This window comes from Chroicocephalus ridibundus, chromosome 3, assembly GCF_963924245.1.
Source record: "Chroicocephalus ridibundus chromosome 3, bChrRid1.1, whole genome shotgun sequence".
In the NCBI taxonomy this organism is placed as follows: domain Eukaryota; kingdom Metazoa; phylum Chordata; class Aves; order Charadriiformes; family Laridae; genus Chroicocephalus; species Chroicocephalus ridibundus.
In genome coordinates this window covers 32,710,792-32,729,234 of record NC_086286.1, presented here as the reverse complement: position 1 = coordinate 32,729,234, position 18,443 = coordinate 32,710,792, and positions in this window count along the sequence as shown.

The window sequence follows — 18,443 nt, the reverse complement described above, 5'->3', positions numbered from 1 at the left end:
TATTTGTAATTACAGTGCAAATGTAAAATTAGGACAGCTGATTAACATGATCAGATGCTTGTGGTCACTGATCTTAAAGCTCTGCTCCCAAAGAACTATGAGCAGCTCTATTGGTTTTTCAAAGGAGGCTTGTCAAAAGTCTTTAAATTGCCAGCGTCAGAATTCCTTAGAATTGTTGCTTGTGCACTGGCAATCTGTTTCAGGAAGCTTATGTGGTCAATCTTAAGTATTCTAGCAGTCAGGGCTTGCCTTCTACAAAATAAGTGACCAAACAAACACTTCCAATCTGGTCTTCATCCTGTGGCTTAGGAGCCTGGGGATAAGACGTAAGTGTTTAAACTGGCACAGGATGAGGAGAATTTGACAGAACCGTCAGAACTACTTGAGACTCTGAATTGCAGGAGTACTGGAAGTGTCATTTTTAGAGGTAAGTAATGCAAACAAGGATCTGGTAAGAATTTGTATTTGCCACTTCGGTGTCTTGACCTTGAGTAGGATGGGAATCACACTTTGACTCAGTCTTCTGCTACAGCTCATGTGCTTGGAAGCATCTGACTGAGGTAAAAAGGAGAGGGTTCTCTCTGTTATGAAAGATTGTGTTGGCCAAGATGATGGCCTTTCATAAAATGAATGGGTGAAGAATGTGTGATAAGAAGGGTACTTCTATTTACTGTCATTTTAGCTGCTCCTTCGTTCAGAGTGTTTAGTCACAGGAATCAAAGCTGGTGGTTTTGTTTAGTGTGTCTGTGTTGCATGTAAATAAAATGCCTGATTTCTAGGTCAGTACTGAAGTCTTGTCGCCCTGTTTACGTTGTATGTTAACTGCAGAATGGGGGTGATACTTCTCAGTACTTCCTGCTAATGGAAGAATGTCTTCTGAGGCACAGTCGGTAGTGCGGTGGAAGCTAATGGCATTGACTACTGAACTTGAACCTTTTGGTTGAGGCGTATTTGCAGGTGCTTTTGCTATTGCGAGGCGGGTAGTCCTTAGGTCACCCTAGGCAGATTTCTGGATATGTATCTAGGAGTACTCTGGAATTTCGAGTTCAGCTTCTGGTAGCTTGCTAAGATACAATCCTTCATCTTGTCTCTTAAGTATGGTGGAAGTTCTTACATTCTGTACTCTAATAGCAAGAACAAAAACTTACGTGGCACAACAGTGCAGTAAAACATCTGGTGGTGCTTTTTTGTTCTAAATGGGGGTGAGGTGAGAGATTCTCTGCCTAAAGACTGCTGGTTCCCTTAATGTATAGGCTTACGGGGAGATCCTGTCAATGTGTATAAAAACCTGATGGGAAGGAATGAAGAGAGCCAGATTCATCTCAGTAGCACCCTCTGGTAGGACAAGAAGCAATGGGCACAAATTTAAAAAGATTAGATTCTATCTGAACAGGAGAAAACACTTTTTTTACTATGAGGATGGTCAGACACAGGTTGTGGAGTTGCCTGGGTTTTGAATCTGCACAGAGACAAGGTGCTGGGCAAGGGGCTCTACCTGGCCCTGCTTGAGCAGGGAGTTGGACTGGGTGATCTCAAGAGGTCCCTTCCAATCTAAACGATTCTGTGAAGTGACAAGTGCCCCTGCTACCTTCTGAGGTTTACTGTGCTGTGCAACCCTATCTTCATAAGGTGGCCTTTCCCAGTGAAGGAAGATGTGCAATTGCTTGCTACAGCCTGATAAATTTTGAGTATGTCTCTAGCTCATTCTGGTAGTGTTAGGAGTCACCAAGCAGGACTATAGAAGATGTGATGTACCTCAAGGCTGTGAGTTGTCTTGAAAATAAATGCTTGCCTAATAGCTTGTAGCTCTGGAATTTTGGTGGGGAATGTATCTCTGGATGAGGAATAGTAGCTGGTAAGCTTGCAGCCTGTTAAGATACAGCTAATAAATTAGGGACAGCTAATGGGTAAACGAGACAGTAAATCAGGATTAGGACCCTGCTAATGAGATCAGTCTAATTATTTGAGGGAGACCGTAGCTGAAAGGTAGATGAGCATATGATGTTGGAGTACAGTTGATGGACCCATGGAGATAATGCAGACTTGGGTATTCAGTCTTTCAAATGGGGCCCTTGGTATCTAAAGACGTTGCAGGAGTGAGGTAGCTAAATCTGCTGCATCTGAGTGGTCCCTCTCAGGAATTGCTTGGTGACCACCTGGACACAATGAGTAGCAAAATGACTGCTTATGTTTATGTACATGACTTCTGTTATATGATTATGCTGTGTTTCTTGGACAGTAACTCAGCCCAATTAAGAGAAAAGCTGTGTCAGACTGGTTTAAAAGGCTGTTGTATAAGTAAGGGGGGGTTCCATAGTTCAGGATTAATTGTAATTGCTGGCCGTTTCCCGTGGGGGTGGCTAGGAAATACTAGAGAGACTTAAAAGTTCTCTGAAATACATTTATGCATTTATACATAAATGCATTTAAATGCTTTTTTAAAAAATGGCTTTTCAGTTGCAGTTGTCATGTTGTAATGGTTATTTAAGGAAGTTTCATTCTAATTCAGAGTTAGTCTGTCAAATGATACACTTTTCAGTTAAAAACATTCAGCTTAGCAAAGAACTTCTGTAAAAACAAATCTTGAAATGCAATCTTTTTTCCAAGTGAGAATAGTAGGCATTTAAGATGACAATGTATGTGAATACTCTGGCATGTGTGGTCTAAGGATTAAAAAAACCTGCCACGTTCAGCCATGAAAAAACTTGGCTACTGCACAATAAACCTATTCTTAACAGAACTTTGAAAAGGAGATAGAATCATCTTTGAGGCAGAGACATTGCTGATGGGAGGGTTTTAGAATAAGTGTATTTCTATATCATAGTACCTCCTCAGCTATGTTTTTTTTTGACTTAGACCTACCTTTATCGTTAATACAGATTTGTGACTGGAGTAAGAATAACTATACCCCATCTACTCCAATTTCTCATTTCGAAAAAAGTTGTTACTCTACTACAAGACTAGTCACAGTTTGACAGGTTATCTGTTTACTCTGTTTTTGAAGAATTGAATTTTTGTTAGCTGTGTATACACTAAAAAGGTGGATTTTTAATGATTTAAGTTTGCAAAGAAGAAAGAAGAAAATACTGGAGTGGGCATGGGGACCTTGATTTTTCCAGTTTTCCAGAATAAGTGTAAGTCTGATGTCATAGCGTCACCTTCAGATGATGTAAATGTCAGATTTTACTTGAAATTGATGACTCCTTTCTATCTGCTCCTTAGAAAAATAATTCCTATGGCTTTTTTTAATATGCTGTATGGAGAAGGCGGCATTTATCTCAGTGTCTTAAACCTGAGAGTCCTGAGATGCTGTTCAAGAAATCGCACAAAGATCTAGTCCAAATAGAATACCTTAAGATGAGACTTTCAAAAGATGTGGAAGATTTGGTAAAGATGACTTTTAACAGTAATAGCCTAAAGATGAGGCATATTCCCTGGAAAACTCTGGATGATATGTTGCAAATAACTCTTATTCAAAGTTTCAGTAGGTTATTGAAGGATGGGTCGGTATTTTAGTGGATGCTTTATGTATGCAGGGTAGCAGATAGTTCCTGCTCTAAGATCTCGCCATACAGACAGGGTATCATGCAGTGTCAGGTAATGACAGCGCACTGCAGGTTGGCCTTTTCTTTTTTCTTTTTTGTTTGTTTTAAAAGGAACTGAATTGGAAATTGAAAGAAAGGCAACAGGGAAAAGAAAGAGGATGAATATAGAACTAGGAGAATACTGTGGGAGGAAAAAAGGAAGTGAGTTTGATACAAATGTCTTAAATGGTGCAAGACAAAGTCCAATGCTATTCTTTGAATAATACCAACACCTGAGGGCTGGAGCCCCTGGCTCACTCCTGCAGGCTGTTCTCAGGTGGCAAGGGTGGTAGCTGAGTTTGATACATTTCTAGTGGCACCCACACCTGGAACAGAGCATTTAGATTGTTCCAATTGCATAATCCGCATCTTGCAGAGACCTCTGTGTAGGCATGCACTTGCTCAGAAGTTAAAACTTCCCTACTAGTGAACCTGTACTTCTTCCAGTAGTAACAGACACCTTGATCAGCAAACAATGCCAGCTCTCCATTCAGCATCCCTCCCTTAGTCATTTAGGTAGCCGTCGTCTTGTGGTTCCTTTTATGACAGGCAACCCTGCAGAGGTCAGACAGGACTTCTCCTTCCTTCCGGGTCTGACATGCCCCAATTTCGGATTAGTCACCTACTGTATCATTATGGCTATGCACCCCTGGTCCTGTGGTACCTTCTTAAAAGGCACATGCCTTTTGGCAGCCAGAAAAATGCAACTAAAGGCTTTTGAGGGAAGGAATTTCTGCTAGATTTCTATGTCAGCAGGATTGTAGAAGAGTTGTCTGTTTCTGGAGTGAGAGGTATTTTTTAAATCTAAATTAAGAGTGCTTTTTTTCCCACACAGCTACAATACACTGCTATGGAAAGAAAAGGCAAAAAAGAGGTTCAGGTCTTACCCCCTCCTCCCAATCTGTTACCAACTGTGAAGCATTAGACGACTAGCAACCCCAGGAAGGCTGTCAGGTTTCTGTTTCCTCTGTTTCCAAGTTGTTTAAGCCTCTGACTACTATACACTTCTTTTTTTTCCCCTCTTAAATAGCCACTGCTTTTCTAATATTAACTGAACTTGAAAGAAACCTTTGAAGCTCCCTGTATCCACAGTGGAAATGCAGTCTTTTGTGGCTGCCAAATCATTCACACAGAATAGGAAAATCATAATGCAAGGTCTACTCTTAAAGCTCTATGGTCAGTATAGTCTTTACATTGATTCAAAAAGGCCTTGAATATGCTTAAAATAAAGCTGCTTAATGGATTAGGATGTGTAAAAACTTCCAATAATTTGGAATTGATTCACAAAGCAGTATCATATGTGACTATATGAATCTGTTTCCTTTTTAAGATGGTAGTATTAAGACAGAATGCATAATTGACTTGCATTTTCAACTCTAAGAATGCTAGGCATTTTTCCATGGAATTAGTATTGGCATTTATTTATACACCAGTGACAGTTTAAAAGGCTGCCAAAGAAGGATTGTCTTCTGTTGACTTTTGCTGTGAGGAAGCCATCCCCACCAGCCAGATGAACAGGCCAGTTTGCACTTTTCAGCAATTTTTCCTGTTTTAATCATTCATTACTCTACCAGTAGGACAAGTTTTCCTCATTTTTTAAATGGGCTGTGGTGCCCAGGCTAAACACGGAGGGAAGTTACTGCTCTTCTAGCTTTTCCATCCTCTTCCACCCTCATGGTACAGCATCATAACTGGATTGATGCTGGGGGGGTTTCCGCAGGCAGTGGCTTCCCCTAAAACCTTTTAAAATCCTCTTGTGGTTCTTAACTGGGCTTTGGAAGAAATGCCAGCAAAACAAAATCTGTACTTCTGGCAGCAGTTTCTTTCCCTTCAATTTGCCTGTGCTCTACCCTTACCTAAGGGAACATTAGCTCAGGAGATGCATCTCCACATACCCTGAAGAAATCTCCATGTGATTGAAGCTGGAGGTCCCTCACAGAACAGCCCAAATTGCTGTGCTGTAGATTTAACATTTTTCTGGCATAAATTACACTTGAGGACGGGTTTTATTGCCAAGGTTCTGATAAATTCTCTTTGGCTGCTGAAGAGAGGTATAAAATGCTTTTGCTGTTTTGCTCTTAGTAAAGAGTAATCTTCACTACAAAAGCAATGAAATTTGGGAGAATCATATTGGGGGAGGGTTTTGTATCCATGGTCCTTACTTTCTTGGATGCCTCTACCTAAAGATAAGTCTGCCTGCCATGTTAGCCGTTAAAAAAATGAGTCATTTGCTAGTGAAGCAGATGGGAAGCATCTACATCAATCCCAAAACCTTACTCCGCATCTGCATCTGAGAGAAAAGTACCTCCTTGCAATCTGTCTGTGAAGTGTAGGCAAGCAGCTATTGAGGTAATTTGCTGAATAGTCTTAAGCAAACTGGCAGTTTTCAGAGAACATCTGACGCAATTACATTTTTATATCAGAAGCCGGGGGGGGAATGCATCCAATATTCAAATATGTGTGTTTATTTCTTCCTTCAGCCCTCGTCCAGCCTTCCCTTCTGCACCTAGCCAAAGCAGGATGTTTTCACCGAAAATGCTGGTAGTTCTGTCCCTTCAGTGTTAGTGTAGTAGGATGAAAGGAGTTGTATGAATGGTGTCCTCAGCTTTCAGCTCCGCTTTGTTTCCTCAGAGAGGGGAGGCAGACCCTACCTTGCCCATCATGCTGAATGAAGGGCAGCGTTTCACTGCTGACCTTGTGTACCTCTGGGGGACACTCGAGCCTTTCCAGACAAGACGCTATATTTCACCTGTAAACATGTCCATAGCTCTGGATTCATTAGCTATTTCAATAATTGTCATAAGAATCCACTCTCCTCCATTTTTAATAATTTCACTGACGAAGCAATTAGGATCCAATACCACTTTGTGCTTTCATCAGTCTTTGACTAACTTTTAATTGAAATAGAGACAAATTGAAATGAGGTTACATTTCCAGTATGTCTTCAGAGTATAAACCGCACAAGAAACTCAACTTACCTGCTTGATCAGCCAGTGCTCATACTAGGTAGTTCTGCAGTATGAGATTTTCTTCAGGAAGCCCAGCTCAACTGGGTGAAGCCCACACACAGTTTTCAAGGAGAAGGCAGAGTGTCTGCCTATAAACCTGAAGCTAATGTCTTGCTACCAAGGGCTTCTGCATATTTACTTCTTCCTACTTTTGTAGACTTGACAGGGAAAATGCTGGCAGTGTACTTGCTTAAAAACATCAAGGAGAAATCCCGACACCTTATGTTTTAAAGACAAGATAAGCATTTATGTAGATGAGTAGATATGAGAGAAACAATAGTTGTGGCTCACACTCTAAGTGGGTGAAGGCTCTAGGGGTCACTCACTCTTCAGTAGATAATACGTGACCTGTATTGTCTACTTCACCTGAGCTTTAAAATATGTTCCTCAGAATACTTTGCTTTCGTGTTTTCACAGTTTTGATGTACAAGACATATTCTTTATTCCCCCCAGGTAGAGATTTGAGTGGTGGAGTCAAAGGTCCACATTTTTGCATACCTGCCCTATTTTCTCAGTTCTTACCACCAGTCTCCCCTTTGTGGATGCAAGCAATGCCAAAATAAGCCTGCATATTCAACTTCCGAGTTTCTTTCTGTGGAAAGCAAGGCCGCTGCTGCTCCTTCCTCATCTGATTCTTATTTTTCTGTTCAAAATATAGAGCAGGTGGATTTAAATGTTGCATGAACTCCCGCGATTCTGAACTTTTCTGGTCCACAGTCATTCTTGTGAGATAATTTAATCTCGCCAACAGACAGAGCGGCTCTTAACTCTACTGTTCAAAAGTTGTCTTCTCTGTATCCCCTTGGGGTGGTACTTTTGTCCTGAGCCTCTGTGCTTGAGAGAGCATGGGGAACAGGACACTGTCTAGTATGACAGGTACCCAGCAATAAAGCTCTTCACCTCTGGAACAGAGTTTTTTCCCCTCTTCAGTGAAGCTATACCCAGTTCAGATCCTTAATATTGCTCATGATAAACATATCGTGGGGAGGACCGTGTCTTCTCTGCTAATTTACAGCCCCAGAGCGGATCCTAGCCAGGAAATCCTTTTCCAGACGGACTTGCTCTTTGGCACAGCACAGCAATCTCAGTAGTGTGGGGATGAAAACAAAAGTGGCATATGAATTTTGAGCCATTCAGTCAGGCTACCCTGCAGCCATGAGCCTGACAGAGTCTCAACTCAAATTAACTTACCGAAGAGGTGTTTTGGATTTTGCCATCTATAATTCTTCCATTTTTACTTGAAGATGTAAGTATTTCACTTTTATTGTAAGCTTGGTTTTTTTTCCCCCCAAAAAACATCCTCTGATGAAGGATGATTATGGTAACATAAATATTTTTCCACTACTCAGAGCAGTTTTGTAAGATGATTCAATCATGACTAACATTTTAGAAAAGTGTTGGAGCCTCAGCTTTATGGGGAGCTGTGCTTAAGCAAGATCAGAACCTTGGAAGATACCTATGGAAAACGATGGGCCTACTTGTGAGTCACATTCTACGTTCAGCTCCACCGTATTGTTCTTCGTCCTGTGGAAGTCTGGGAAGAATCAGTAGCTCGAAGGTCCTGTCATCCTCCTGTCTGGCCTGACTTTTTCTTCCAGGATATTAACACCACACCAGGACATTAAGTGCTCAGCTCTCCTCCAGCTCCCGGGTTTGCATGCAAGTAAGTAAATCAGATGAAAATTACATGATAGGAAAACTGATTTATGTATTCCAACATTGAAGCGCACCTGTGACTCCCGTTTATGTGCTTCAACCAAAGGCCACTAAAGTCTTGTGTTAATTTTAGTGGTATCTGGCCCAAGCCCACAGTCGGTATCTTGACCATCTGTGGTGTATGTCCTGATACAGCATATTGTTAAGGTTATTCTTAGTTCCATCCCCATTGAATAAAGCAATTACATGTGTGATTAACTGCAGGGAGAGGTTGAAGCCTGTGCTATGAATTGGGACTTCAATAGTAATTTACATTAGAGGCTGTGCCCATTCAGCATGTGAAAAACAAGGCTTCTGCTTCTGCAGGCACACAGCCCCAGTAGATATCACTGTGGTCACAGACCTTTCAGAACAGAGCTGTCTAAAATCCAACCATTTTGAAGCAAAAACCCACTCTGGCTTGTTTGTGCCCAGTCACGTACGTAGGACCTTCATTTTACAGTAAATTCGGTTATGCTGCCTGAGGGCATTCACAATGAAAAACAGCTATTTTGAAGTAAAAACTGATACAAACCACTGAAAAAACAGAGACAGTGACAACAGTGCCTCAGCTCACCATAATTGCTTCTTTTTCAAAGTCCGGGCAGTTTATGTTTTGTTCTGCTGGCCAGAGGTCCTCAAAAATTCCCTTCACTCCAGTAAGTACTAGGCAAATGAATATTGCCACTAATAAAATATGCATGGACATCTGAAATGCAAAACGTGTACATAAATTGCCGTGTGTTGGCTGAGGCATAGCATAGGAGCTCTACGTATGACCTGAGTGTGTGAGAAGTCATTCAAATCAGCCTAGCCCTCCGGCTCATCAGCTCAGCCGGCGCTGAGGGGCTGCCTTATCTGAGTAAACTCAGGCTTGTCAGAGACTGGAGATAGTGATAAATGAGACCCAGTGAATCTCTCCGCGGTGGCCTCAGAAGTTACCTCCCCCAGCTATTGGCTGTAGTCGTGGCTTGGAGGTTGCCCCTTCCCACAGCAGAAGGTGGGGAGCAGAACAGAAGGTGTGCCCCACCTCAGCTGCTTTATTGCCACAGTCTGCTCTTTGCTTTACGCTGCAGGTGAGGCCAAATTTAAGCTAAACCAACAGACTTCACACTGAAGCCGTTGGGGCACTGACTATCCTCTCTTCTTTTGACTTCACTGTGAGCATGACAACGGCAAATACAGGCATAGTAACTCCTTATATTATTGCAGAAAGGCATAATAAGCTCATCTATTAGCACCCTAACAATCAACAGTAACTTCATCTCAGCTGGCGTACGAGATCCTCTTACCCTCGTGACCATTTGCTCCTGTGCCTGTGGCCTCGGTAGCACACTGGGACATCGATCTTTTCAGTGCAGCTTGCAAAAAACTATTGCAGGAATTCTCTTTTTAATGGCAATGAGGCTGCTGCTGGAAGAAAGGTGACACATCAGCTCCTGTTCATGGGATTTGGGCCAAAATGTCTTCAGAAGGCTACTAAAACGCCTCAGCTTTCTCTTTGTGACTATTCAACCTTGAAGGCCTTTTACGGTGTGCATAACAAAAAGCAATATATGTTGTTGTTATTGCTAACCATCCTCTAAAAAATAGACAAGATAAACACTATTTTTTTTCATTCCCTTGTAAGGGTTTAAAGGACCTAAGAGTATCTGCCAGATTGAGAAGGAGGTGTATTTTGGCGGTGTGGCTGAGACGGATTCAGATTGTAGATGAGAGAAAGTATGAGTGTTTCTGCAGCTGAAAACAGGAGTGAGTGGATTGGATGCATGGCATGACTATGTGGCAGAAAAATGACTTGTAAAATTCCTTCCTTGCTTAAATTACAAGTCTGTAAAATTTAAAATGCCTTCAGCCCTTTCGGTATTGAGGCTGATCCTAATCGCTTCAGTAGTAGCGTGGCTTCTCTGGCCTCTGTAACACAATCCCTGATTTACTGCGGGGAGATCAAACTCGAGGCTGCTGCAGATCCATATTACTGCTTCATTCAAAATATCCTGTGTGTTGTTTTATTAAATTGCCAGCCGTCCCTACACTGGCAATCCCCAACCTGTGTACCTCTGAGCTGGCTATAATTCCCATCTGCCGATTCTGTTCCCCACTGAATAGCCCTCCAGTCACACAACTTCCAGTCAAAAAAAAAAAAAAAAAGGCCAGTTTGATGCATTCTCCCTGAAGAATGCTCATGTTACTCTGCCGTTGGAGTATTACAGAAGGAGCAATTGCTTCAGACAGAGTCACTGAGATTAAAAAACCGGTGTCTTAAGTTTACCTGACTAAAATTACTAAATTGGAAATGGAAGTGTTACTGCAGTCTCTTCTTCCAGCAGGACTAAACGATGGGCCATGTTGAGCAGCTGAAAAACATGCAAGTCTCCAATCGGTACCACGCTTCACAAAATGAACGTCTGTTGCGGCCCAAGACAGGCACCTAAGGGAATCTCTACATCACCTCCTGCAGGAAGGCTTGGGCTTTCTCTGCCCGCATCCCAAGAAAGTGCAGGCTCCAGGCTGGAGAGAAGCCGAGCAGCCACGTTAGGGTGGCAATAAGCAGGAGTTAATATTCCCAGCCTCCCAGCAGCATTAGTGGATCAGGTTTGGCACTCTGCTGACGAGGACTATGCTCCTGGCTCGGGGTGGCTCGTGTCTGGGAGACACTGGTCAGCAGAAGGGGTGCGTGATACAGGGAGGATCTGTGGAAGGGATGGCCAACACATTGCCTGGCCTGAGCCTTTCACCTCCCACACCCCAGCACGCCAGAGACTGGAAATCTGATTGCCAGGTGCTCAGTTCCTCTCACTCACTCTCACAGGGGTGATAGGCACCAAACTCAGTGTTGTGAATGGCAGCCTTTCATTTTTGCTTTTAGGTATGGCATTATTAAGCATTACAACATCCGAACCCCTTTTTGTACATAGCACTAAATATCTGTGTGTTATTTTGGATCTTCCCTGAGGACTAGAATTTGATTTTTTTTTAAATCATATTTTATTAGGAAACATGTGTTCAGGGGTCTATTAATCTCTCTACAGCTGACACTCAGGCCCGTCTGTGCAGCAATTTGTTACAACGGTACTAAACCTGGCACTTTAATTATGGGATGCCAGTTCTTGCTTCTCTGTTGTGAAGCGAACATAGAGTCATCGCTGCTTTCTATTTTTGCATGAAAATGATTCACAGTGTAGAATGTACTGTACTACGAAAGGGATGGAAGAAAATAGTTCCATGATACATGTTGGGAGACAGAAGCAATGGCTTGCTGCTGTGATTCACGCGTGTACTGCCCAGGCATTCCAAAAATGGCTTTCTTCACAATTAGCCACAAAATCTGTAAACCATAAAAGGAAAACCATTGGTCTAACAGCAAGTGATTCCGGCTGGCTGCTTGAAATGAACGGAGGGTGATAATTCACGGAGCGGGCGAAATGTCAAAACTTACTGGACACCTTCTCCTGATTAACTTGGGGCAGCTGAAACTGGCGGTCTTTGCTCTTAAACCAAAAAGACTTACTGTGCTTCGACAATCAATACGCTCCAATGAGCTCCGATCACTAGTGTTTGTTAAGGGATTGACTGCGGCATCAGTGTCCTGTGTGCAGCCACCTGTGGAGGCCGGGGGCACGGAAGGGATGGCTGCGCTGCAGCCCTGCTCCTGCGGGGAGCTGCGAGGGGCTGCTGCCCACGTATTCCCCGCGGAACAGGCTTGGCAGAAAGCAGGCAGTGAGTAGGCTGAGCCCTGGCAGATTGCTCTCCCCCCAGCGCAACCCAAATGTGAAAACAACGCTGCTGAGAGCACTCAGCTGGATGTCACCTGAAATAGGAAAATGTGGGTGTTGCTTCCCTCAACATGTCTGCATTTTTGGGGACCCCCTCAAGAGCTTGGCATAACCAGGTGCCTCTGGAGGACAACGTGCTGCTTGCAAGGCTTTTTATGAGGTCTGAGGATCTGTTGACTTTGGCTAGGAGAAGTTTGCAGTAGCTGGAGATGGCGTGAACTCCAACAATAGCCAATGACACCCCTCGCAATTTTTAAGCAGAGTATTTATTAACACATGCCTCCTGAGAGCCTTTGATGTATGCTTGGAAATGACTCTGGGAAAACATATGTACATAAATATAAGTACAGAAGCTCCTACTGGAAAAGGCAACTTATTACAGCTGCTCATTCAATCTTTTAAATCCAGAATCTGCAACTATAATGCTTGTGTATGTTTCGTCCTTTGCCTGTAGGAATTCATGCCTAACTCAGCCATGGTCTTGGCTGTATTTCTTACAGTAGATAGACAGGCCCTCTTCCCTTTTGGGGCTGAATCTATTTGCTGATAAACAATCTCAAGGTACCAATAATTTCTAGATATCTGATGGAAATGAGAAGAGTGTTGGTTGGTTGTTTTTTTTATCCTTCAAAACAAATTATCCATGCTTTAGCTGTCGTATTTATAGTTCTAGAAGGAACGGTATCTTCAAGAAATAAAATAAACACCAGTGCAGTACCTCAGTGTTTACTTGGAAGTATAGCAAAGGATTGTATTAATATAAATTATCATAGGAGAGACTTTCTCAGTTAAGTAAATGCTAACCTTTCATTTGAAAATCCTTTAGGATCTCATTAACTGCTCCGTGCCAGGTGGCCTATTGTGGTAGGAGAGCCATTCTGAGTAAACAGCAACTTCTTAAATGAGTTATAGACACTGCTATTACACAATAACTTGCAACAAATGATCTGTAACACCTTTTAAAATTGCACTTCCAGCCTTGGAATTTCAGCCTGGATCTGGTGTGCTTTATTGACAGGCTAGATCTGCTTGGCTGCTGATTTGGGGAACGGCTTTACACTTTCTGTTTATTTTGCTGTGTAATTGTTCTGTGCCAGAAACCTTCTCGTTTGACCTCGAGCTAACAACTAGTTATAAATGGCATCCGTGCCGAGGTTTTTGATCATGTACTCCAAGTAATCTCATAAGCAACTGCTCCCCTTTTAAATCTCATCACCATAATAATGACACAAACTGATGCACTAGTGCGGTGCCGCTATCTGTGGGGGCTAGCTTTTCAATTTCATAAATGCATATCAACATCCTGTGAATGGCTTAAAATACAGTTACGGTCAGGAAAAGGATTTTGTAAAAGCAATGTCTCTGTGTTCTATATTAATTCTGAATTATAAACATAGCAGAATATACACAAGTCCTACTTTCCGGATGTTTTTTTTATCCTGGTATTAACTGTCAGGAGAAAGCTCTATGCTATTAACAGCCTCATGTCTATCGCTAAATGTCAGCTTCTCCACATATAAGAATATTTTTTTTGTCGTTTCTCCATTTTATATTTCCAACATTAATTTAATTTAAAAAAAAAAAAAAGAAACAACAAAAACAACCCAAACCCCTAGTCTTTTAACAGTCGTGATCCTGAGGGTCTGTGACTTGGGATTAAGGGCTCCTGTTTGGTTTTGTTGGGTTTGTTGGTTTTGTTGGTTTTTTTTTCTGGGGTCTTGACCATGCCAGGAAATGCCTTTCCCATTAATCGCCTTTGCTTAACTAATGATCCCCACATCAAATTTGCTAAGCTTATAAATTAAGGGCCCAATCTTTCATTTGCTATTACTCAAGGAAGGTGCAGCACTTTTTGGTTTAGCTCGGTGAGAAGGATCGCAGGCCTCCAAAACCAGTTTGGCTATGCTTTTCCCCTTCCCTACCGCTAATTGCTGAAAGCCTAATCGGGTCCCTGAGGCTGCCCTGGGGTTTCAGGACCGCCCTGTGGTTGCTGATGAGGGTCAGGACCAGCCCAGCCCCAGAGATGCAGGCTGCCACCATCAATCCAGCAGGCGACAGGCTTGATCTCCTGCGTTTGGCACCTTCTTCCCTTCTCCGCAGCCCAGTTGTGGCTGTCGTGCTTGTGAGGCTTCTGCCTCAAGCGCTCTAGTCCACTGCTGCAAAGCTTTGAAGCTTCTTTTTGTCGTGCTCGGTCACTGCAGTGTTTGTTTTACCGCTTGAATGGTATGCCGGCTGCTTGTGGATTACCTCCATGGCTGTCTTCCCTTAGTAGCTCTGCTGCTTGCTTTCCCCAGCGCACCAGAAGCTTGAGTTCAGTGGGAAAACCTTCTTACTCTGCCTTGTTCCAAAAGCAGAAAGTAATTTCTCTCTCCTGCCTGCCCCCCCCCCACCCTCAGGCCCTGCCTGACCAAATGGTCTTTTCTTTGATGAAGGATAAAACATAAATAATTTCAGAACCGTTCCTATGTGGCATAACAACATCCAGCCAAACGCATTTGTTCGTATCTCCCTCTGACCAGGATATTCAAATCTGCCAAAAATATATAGGAATGTCTCTGCGAGCCTTGCCACTTCTCTGGGAGGCTGCGGCAAGCCTGTTCCAATCAGTGGCTACTGGGAGCGGTATTAAGGTGCTTGTACCTTCTTTCTCATTTCTCTTTTGAAGCGTGCATAATAGCTATTCTTAACCACCAGCAACTGAATCCTTGTCCTAGAATAATAAGCCGTCAATGAAGCAGTTGTAGAATGAGGACGGCGGTGTTTGCAATGACAGGGTGCAGCATATGCTGGCTGGCTTGTAGATTGGCACGTACCCTACCTATTACCACAGCCATTTGAGGTCAAAATGCTTCAAGAGCCAAGAGAAATCTATTAATATCATTCTAAGTACTGCGGCTAAGCTCCAGGTAAGGAGAGCCTCAAGAAGGTATCTTTAGAGAAGGGAAAGTGTTTATTTCCCATCTATGTTATGAAAACTAATAATCTGCTTTTATGGGTAGTCCTTAAATGGTCACTGGGTCAGTATCAGCGTGGTTTATCTGCTGCGCAAGTAAGTTACCATATACGTAAGACCCTCCAGAACTCTGCTCTGTTTTGGAGAGCTGACTTTTCAGAATTCTTTTCATTCATAAACCTGATTTCTTTTGTCATCTGCCACCTCTGCCATGCTTTTCCCGTATTGCTTTCTCTTTTTTCCTCTTTGTCTTGCCCATAGTGTTGTACTTAGCTTTCCTACTCATTTTTATTTCAAGCGCACCACCTTTGATCTGTCTGACCTTTTTTTTCTAAATGATTGACATGAGAAAAATGATTGATGTGAGAAAAATGATGACGTGAAAGCTAGGGAAAATGCTGCTGAAGTTGAAGAAAGAAATCCGGTAAGCTCCCTTCTTTTGTAATTACTTATTGGTTTTATATTTACTATGTGTCATAAAGTGGTCTTTCGGATATGGGAACCTAAGCTTCCCATCCTTGATGACAGGAGTATTTGACGGCACATGCAGATATTCGAGCTGGTGGAGGCTAAATCTTTGTTAGACTGCAAGGGAAAGGCATCATGCAATTTTTATTTTATTTTTTTTTAAACTCTGTATCTCGTGACATTTTAGATTTAAATGGGGCTTACGTGGTTCATGAATTGGCCTTAAATCATCTACATGCTGTCACTAAGCATTTTCTTAACAGCTGTTCTTTCCTTTAGTTAATTACTTATCAAATGTCAAAATGTGATGGCTGAGTGAAATGTCCTGTTATCTGAACAAACTCTAAATTCACAATCCTTTTCTGCAGACAAACAAAATGAAGTGCTATGTGAAAAATCATGAGATGTTCTGACTGCACAAAAGCTTCATTTTTATGCCTGACTAAACCTGACAATCAAAAATAAGGGAGGGGAGCGGGGAGAATTAATAAATATACATCACCCTACATAATGGTTATGAACAGGCTTAGGCTGGACCGCAGCTGTTCGAGACCAGGATGGTGTTTGGTTTTTTTTTTTCTGGAGACAAATATGAAAGCCTTTTATGGAAGATAATAACTCAAAATTGGCCAGTGGAAGTTGTTGGGGTTTTTTTAGTTGAGTTTTCCAAAATCCTCTTGGTTTCTACAGCAAAATGTATGTTTTCATTCAAGATGGGACTCAAAACGTGAACCTTCTGGAGAAGCAGGCATGGCTGTTATAATGGATCAACATTACCTACGTCTGCTACGGCTATGAAATTATTATTTGGTTTTGGTTTGGAATGGGATTGAGGATTGAATAATCTGTTCAAAAATATAGGCTCCAGCTCATTTCCCAGTAAAAAATAACATGGCTATTAGAAAGAAATATATTTATAAAAAGAAAATGCATTACATAATATGCTAGGGCTATTTTAACATCATTGTTTTCCCTCTCCACAGAGTGGCTATATATTTTCTTAATGTCTGAGATCAGCTTCCAAATATAACTAGAAATGCCTTCTCTGCGTTGCTTTTGATCGCTTTGATTGCAAAATTCTCAAGTTTGGGCTTAAAATGAGGTGGGGATAGAGGAAAGCTTGAGTTACCGAGTAGTTTACTGGTTTTGTCGGCAAATAAACGATATGGCTAGGGCTTCAGTTTTGTATCAGGAGGAACTTTCCTAAATACCGCTCCTAGTTAGTTCTCCTCTCACCCTGAAATAACAGGAGAAGCTGAAATGATGGTGAGGGCTTTATACCAGTGTCTATAAAGTCTAATCAGAAATAAGCCTTTAAAGTGACACTGACCAAAAAAAAATATTTGAGGCCAGAATCTGTTATATATACAAAGGTACTTTAGCGCAACAGGCTAAGTCTACATTTATTTTATAGCTTGCGTTTATTTCTGTGAATGAAGAGCAAGGATCAGAGCACCTCAAGAGTGAAATACCTGTTTGTAGCTCTGCGCTGTAAAGTATAGGTCCCGTTTGCGCCTTAAAAGCCTACCGGTTAAATAGCTCTAGAGAAACGAGTGGAAGAACCTCGCTGAGCCCCGCAGCAGCTCGAGCTGGTCCATGAACACAGGCGGGAGGACTGCGGCTAAAAACAGATGACAGGCAGCATTTTACTGTGAGGACTGGAAAAGAATGTGTCAGTACGCCTTTCCTTACTCTGGAAGCCTGTTAACTCACAAAATGCGAGTATGATTCCCCGCAGAGGGAAAAGCAAGGAAGTCTCATAAAGTGGTCTGTATCTCTACCAGTCATTCACAACACCAAGGAGGGGAAACTGAGGCAAAGCGTTATTGTGCTGTGCGCAGTCATGTTTTCCTTTGATTCTATATAAAAAACGTGAGCTTATTTATCAGCCTTTTGTTCCTCCTTTCCCCTCAATCAAACTTCTTTAGTTGTTAGGCAGGAAGCATGGCCTGTCATCTGAGTCCAGGGAAGATATTTTCTTTTCCAGTATCCTGAGCAAGCGTTTCAACTGGTAACAAAGGAAATCTTACTCCTCTTTGCTGCTAATTATGGCTAAGAAAACAGTTGCATCTACTGCTTATAAGTAGCAAGTTACGCTGTGCAGTCTGAATGCAGTCTAAACAATGATGAAATATTTAGAAATTACTTGGTAGTGATGCACCGGCAGATAATGGAGTTCTCAGCTTCTTGTTTACATTACAGCATCCATAGGTAATAAATGCTCGATAATGTATTTGATGTGACATTGGCATGGTTATCTGCATCAGTTAAAATGAGTGTTAATTTATAATCAACTGTGATTGGAATACTGTTCCAAGGCATTGAATTATTCACAACAAGAAATGTTCCATTAATCAATCCAAGAGACTAAAGGACAGGGTTTTTTTTAAAAAAATACTTAGCTGCCTAGAGATGCTAATGATGTTCTACGTCTTTTTTTTTTTTTTACATCCTGGCATACAGCGAGCAGCTACATTTCTTCAAAATCCTTGAAGTTATTCTGAAACCAGAAGAAGTCTCTTCCTTGTGCATTGGTTTCTTTAAAAGTGCTTGCATCTATAAAAGTACTATTAGTATGGAGGGCTCAAAAATTAAGATATTCCTTTAAAGAGCTAGTTGGAAATTAGAGAGACCCCTGAACTGAGAAATAACTACCTCCTTTTACTTCTAAAAATGATAATTTGGCATATACGCTGCAGGATGTTTTTCCTCAGTTACGTGCTCGTTCTATGAGGTGCACCGAGGGCGTGCTGGATGCGTAGCACACTGTAGAGCCAGGCTGCTAGAAACTGAAGGCATGAAGAAAAAACCCTTAATCAGCATCAGTGCTCTTTCTTTATTGCTTGATCGGGGCGATCTCGCCGTTTCAAAGAGCTATTCGGCACGCAGTTTGTTTAAAAAAAGGAAGTAGCAACAAACAAACTTTCAGCGCATGGAGATGATTCACACCACAGCTACT